Source organism: Pteropus alecto, unplaced genomic scaffold (genome assembly GCF_000325575.1).
Source record: "Pteropus alecto unplaced genomic scaffold, ASM32557v1 scaffold86, whole genome shotgun sequence".
Taxonomy (NCBI): Eukaryota; Metazoa; Chordata; class Mammalia; order Chiroptera; family Pteropodidae; genus Pteropus; species Pteropus alecto.
In genome coordinates, this window is record NW_006442109.1 from 23,571,319 (window position 1) to 23,577,016 (window position 5,698).

Genomic DNA, 5,698 nt, shown 5'->3' on the forward strand with positions numbered 1-5,698 from the left:
GTGTGTGGAAAAGGAATGGAGTGTTCTCAGCTCTAAGTATCACTAGAATTTTTACATATCTGGCAAACTTGTGGAATTCTCTGTCTATTTGCCCAAGGGACTTAAGAATCTCTTAAGAGAGTACTACTTCAGGCAAACACACATGGTCCATAATATCTCATTATCAATGGGATAGGGTAATCTTTAGGACTGTCACCTTGATATGTGTTCTGACCTAAGTGTGCATGGACTCATGTATGTATGGTAGTGACCTATTAAAGAGGTATTTAAATTAAATAGGAGAGAAAGAGAAGACAGTCTTTCCATTTGGGCAGGGTGGTTTGTGCACAAGGAAGACTACGAAAAACACATTATGATCTTGGCACCTTGAGAGCTCGAGTAAACCAGCCACACCACAGTGGTGGCAGCACATAACCTACCATGGCAGCATACCAGCAGCTTCTCAAACCAATAATCTCAGAATAGTGAGAGTCACACCTGGCTCTGGAACACACTGCTGGCAGATCTTGGGGTATCAGGAAGCTTGTCCCTTCACATGGACCTGGGCACTGGGAGCAGTGGTTTGGCATAAAGCAAAGAAGACAGGCATTGCCAAAGGCATATGAAGCAGAATGGGGTGAGGGGATGGCTGATATAATATGATAATTGAATAAATTTCTTAATGAGCACATATGAGACACCTCTAGGGCCAGGGTGCTTCAGGGACTGAGTTTCTTATCATAGCAGTGAGTGGTTCATCCAGAGAAATACTTTTAACCATTATGTGACCCTACAAAACATGTTTTACATGGAAAATATACTTAACAGCTATGATAATGAAAGGTCACTGTCTTCATCTTACTGATGAGGAATTGTAGCTCAAAAAAATGAAACCTCTTATTAAAGTCACTACATAAGCTGAATGGTGGCCCCTAAAAGATACATCTGTATCCTAACCCCTGGAACCTGTGACTATTATCTTACAGGGGAAAAGCTGTGGTTAAGGATCCCAAGAGGAGTTTATTTGGAATTATTCAGGTGGTCTCTCAAGGTAATCACACGTATCCTTCTAAGAGAGCAACAAAGAGAGTTTGGGACGGACACACGGAATGGAAGATACACAAAAGAGGAGGAGGCAATGTGATAACAGAAGTGAAGATTGCAGTGGTGTGGCCACAAGCCTGGAGCCCCCAGAAACTGGAAGAGACAAGGAATAGATTTTCCCTGAGGCCTTCGGAGGAGTGAGGCTTTGCCGACACCTTGTTTTCAGACTTCCAGCCTCTAGAACTGTGAAAGCACACACGCATTTATGTTTTAAGCCACTCAGTCTGTGATAATTTGTTACAGCAAATTACAGTCACACAATTAACTAGGAGGAGGAAAGGACTGTTTGTCTAACTTTAAAATCTGTCTCTTTGGGCCCCAATGGAATGGCTTTTGTATGCCACCAATATAGTCTGTAGCCATGCAGCTCTTGTGCTTTGAAAGATATAAAATGCTTTAGTCGACACTACCTTCTATTTGGAAATATATGAAAATCCACTGGATTTGTTCAGATTTAAATGAGAATTATATGAAGTATGGGCTACAGGATTTGAATCAAAGAATTTGCTATGGGCAGAGGTGATTAGGAAAGAGTTTATAGAGGAGAAGGCTTTGAATCATGAAGAAAAGGATGTGCATAATTGGATGATTGTGAAGGACCAGGTAGAACATTGTGGAGTCTCTGAAGAACAGCTTGAGTGGTATTTCAAGGAGAAAATGACAAGCCCCATGCAGAGTTCACTGTGTAAACCAGCTTGCAACTGAAAATCTCATACTAAAATGAAAAACTAATTAGATTTAGATCCTGGTTGTTTCTATTATTGCTCTAGTGGATTATTACTATCTCTTCTTGAATCTGAGGTATTCTTATTTACTTACCAAAGATTCTTTCCTTAAAAAAAAAAAAAAAATCTTTCCCACATCCAAATTTATTATTGAATTGGTCTGATAGCTACAGCTCTTTGTGGTCAGACATTTTCTTTCTGTCCACATGCCTCTTTCAATGCCATCTGTTTTGCTATGGGATTTAATAAATTACAAGCCAGAGGAGCAACATACAGGGCCAGGAAGACCTGGTTCTTGAAGATCAGGTTTTGACTTTACTTCAGCCTTTCCCTCTCTCCATTGAGGGTGAATTAAGTAATCTATGCATGAGATAAAATTACCTGCATTCTTGCCTAACCTTCATAATGAAAAAGAGAAAGCCTTTTATCTCTTCATTGTAAACAGAGTGATCACAATTTGCTATGGCTCACAGAAACAGGAAAAAAAAAAAAAAAACCATAACAAACCACTACAACTAATGTGGTTTTGTTTTATATGAGAACCCAAAAGACTTGGTAGCCTTAACTCTAGTTCATTATAGCTAAGAATTTAAACTCTGATGGCAGAGAAGCAAGAAATATGTTTATGTCTAGGGTAATAATAGTGTAGCTCCAGATCAATACTCATAGCCACTGTTGGAAGAGCTTCAGTTTTCTCAAAAACACCTATATATTTCCCATCTGAAAAAAGAGAGGCTGAGATGGGGCATGTGGGGGTGAGGCACTCATCCTCTCAGAATCACTGGTCATGAAATATCTATATTCCTTTCCTGCTATGTAAGGCACAGTGTAGAGATTGTGAGGAATAAAAAAGGTTTAAAGTGTTATCTCTGTCTTAAAAATCTAGTTAGGGAGTTTAGACATAATGTCTGAAATTTTAAATAATAGCTCTAAACAATCAAAACAAAAAGAACCCCAAGTAAGAGTTCATGACAGCAAAAATGGCACAAGACAGAACACAGTTAATTATAGATAATTGCTACGGGATGTTAGAGAAATGGAGAGAACATATCATATTGAAGTGGCCTGGAAAAACTACATGGCAGTACCAAGATTTGAAATAAATCATGCTAGATGGATGTAAAGTCCAAAAAAAAAAAATCAATATCTAGAATTACCAAATAGTGCCTTATGAATATTCAATATACTCTGATAATGCACAAGCACTGTCTTGCTCATGTAGCAGGATCAAATCTGGTATGCATTGAATTGAATAATGCACATCTACAGCCTTTTTCCTCCACCATAATATAAACGTGAGTATGCAAACAGAAACACATTCATTCCTCACATATTTTACAAATGTGTCATGCCTGTGGAAGTTCTAATCTTACAGACTTAATCCTTTTGGGACTATTTTTCTGTGACTAAGGATGACCTTAAGCTCATCCTTAAATTAACATGTGAGGACCAGATTTCCATTCCAAATAGAATGACTCATCCAAAGACAGAAAGTAATTAAATTTCCAAAATGAAGCCTCTTTCCAACAGCCTGTACACCTCACTCCATTAATAAGAATTTATTTAGAGGAGTTATTATTATTATTATTATTATTATTACTACTATTACTAATTTTAACACTGGAAAGACTGGTTCCATGCTATCTATAATACTGTTACAGGATTATCAAATTTGACAAACTTCAGATTCTTGTTCTATCATACTTGACTTAAACATATGTCCAACAAATGTTAAAGAATGCCTACTTTACATGGTGATATTTCAGATTCTACCGATATAATGGCGGTGAAGGGTATTAGGTCTGTGTGTTCATGGAGTTTACATTTGCGTGTGTGTGCGTACACATGCACACAACGTGTGTAGTCCAATAAATAAAGATAATTCAGGCTGTGATTTGTCTGTTTTGCAGAAATAATGATGGTATGATGAGATGGATAATAACTGTTATGGGTGGTAGAAATGGGAGTGTAGTGGTCACCAAAGGTCTCTCTGAGATGGTCACGTTGAAACTAAGAATTGAAAAAAGGCAGCGATATGAAGATCAAGGGGAGAGTGGTCCAAGCAGAGAGAAGAGCAAGTACAAAGGCCCTAAGATGGAAGTAAGTTTGTTCAAGAAGGAGCAAGAAAGCCAGTAGGGCTGGAGCAGAGTGAGGGAAAGGGAATGGTTGGGAAAAAGCAGGAAGATGAAGTAGGCAGGAGTTAGACCATGTGGGGTCTTGTGGGTCATGGAAAGGACTTAGTATGGCTGTTTAGGGCAAATATTAATAGTAATTTCATAATATCAAGGTAAATTTAGTTGAATCAGTTTCTAGGTCATTATATCTTCTTTTGTATGTTAAGATAATTACTGGTAACAAACATTTTAGAAACGTATTTGCAACATTTACTAAATATGTAATTTACCAAATCTGAGATTTGTTATTTACACAATTTGATGATTCTATTTTGGCTTAAATAAAAATTATGGCATTTTTGCCATATATTTCAGTGCTCCCTCCCCCAATATTATCTACACAAAAGGCTGGAAACAAAGAAAAAAAGCCCACAGTCACAGAACACTTAACGAATCACCTATTTTCAGTTGTCTTTGCTGCATCTTATACTTTACTCAAACATAGAGCACCATGGTATAGTTTTAATTATAGCAGATATATGATTTTCCTTCGGTGCTTTCAAAGCACATTTAGAGTAGGGTACTTATTATTTTGTAAGATTTGGTCATTGGCAACAAAATTTCTCGGCAACTCTAAATAAGCCTGGATAGCTTGGCTTCATTGATCACTGCTTGTAACGATTTTCCCCCTCTTGTTGACTCAAATCTTTACTTCTTATCAAAATTGGCCTTTCAGGGTAGAAAACGACTTGAGACAAAAAGTAATTTCTGATAAGCCGTAATGAGCCTGACTGCTTCCTACTAGGCTCCTTGGGTGTAAAAATTAGATTCTAAGTAATTTCTAAATAATTTCTGAGAAGTCACAGGAGGAGAATTTCTCCTTTTAGTTGAGTGTCATTTGGTTGCAAATGAGAGGACGCAGCTGTAGGATGGCTAATTAGAAGACTTTAACCTCACCTATGTCTTAACAAAACCTAGAAAAAAGACATTTTTCTTAGTCTCTGTATAAGATTTTAAAACTCCCTGACTTGTAGATTTGAATAGGAATCTAGAAAGCTTAAAAGGTCAATGGAAGAGTTAGTGAAATTGAATTTTAGGAATGGATTTTACTTCATAAATTCATGTATTTATGAAATTAAAACAGGAGAACCAAATACAGTATAGTACCAGCTAGTTATCTCAGGTATTGCCACAGAGAAAAAAAAAACAAAACTTTTTAATAGAGTTTTCACTAGAAATTGTCTAGTATTGGGTTAAGTGGAAGGCTGTAGGGAATAATAGGGAGAATATTTATTGTTTGTTCTGCAGTTTTTTATGAGTTTTTAAATTTAAACATTTCCTCTAACAGGTATCAGGCATGTCAAACTTAGTACAGTGAATATGGAATTCTTGATTCTCAAGTTCATGAGCTCATGGTCTTTCCTAGTTTAGTAAATCACCATACAGTGTCAAAATCAAACTAGATCTTTCTTGATTCTCTCCTCTTTCAGACCCTCCTTCAACTGCATCCACATCCAATTTATCTGCAAGTCCTACTTAGTCTATAAAACACATCCTAAGGCTGCACTCTAAGAGTTTCTGGGCTGTGTTCTCATCTGGAGGTTCAACTGAAAAGAATCTGGTGCCAAGCTTATTCAGCTTATTGGCAGAATTCATTTCCTTAAAGCTGTTTGAATGAGAGGCCTGGCTTTTTGTTGGCTATTGACTGAAGGCTGCTCTCTGGTCATAGTGGCCACCAGAAATTACTACAGGATGTTTATATGACCTTGCCACACT

General features: G+C 37.2%; 1 pseudogene; it reads left to right on the top strand.

Annotated features, from left to right (window-relative positions):
• Positions 1-3,588: 3,588 nt before the first annotated feature.
• The window catches only part of LOC102880615, a 75,078-nt pseudogene continuing 72,968 nt past the window's right edge, over positions 3,589-5,698 (top strand).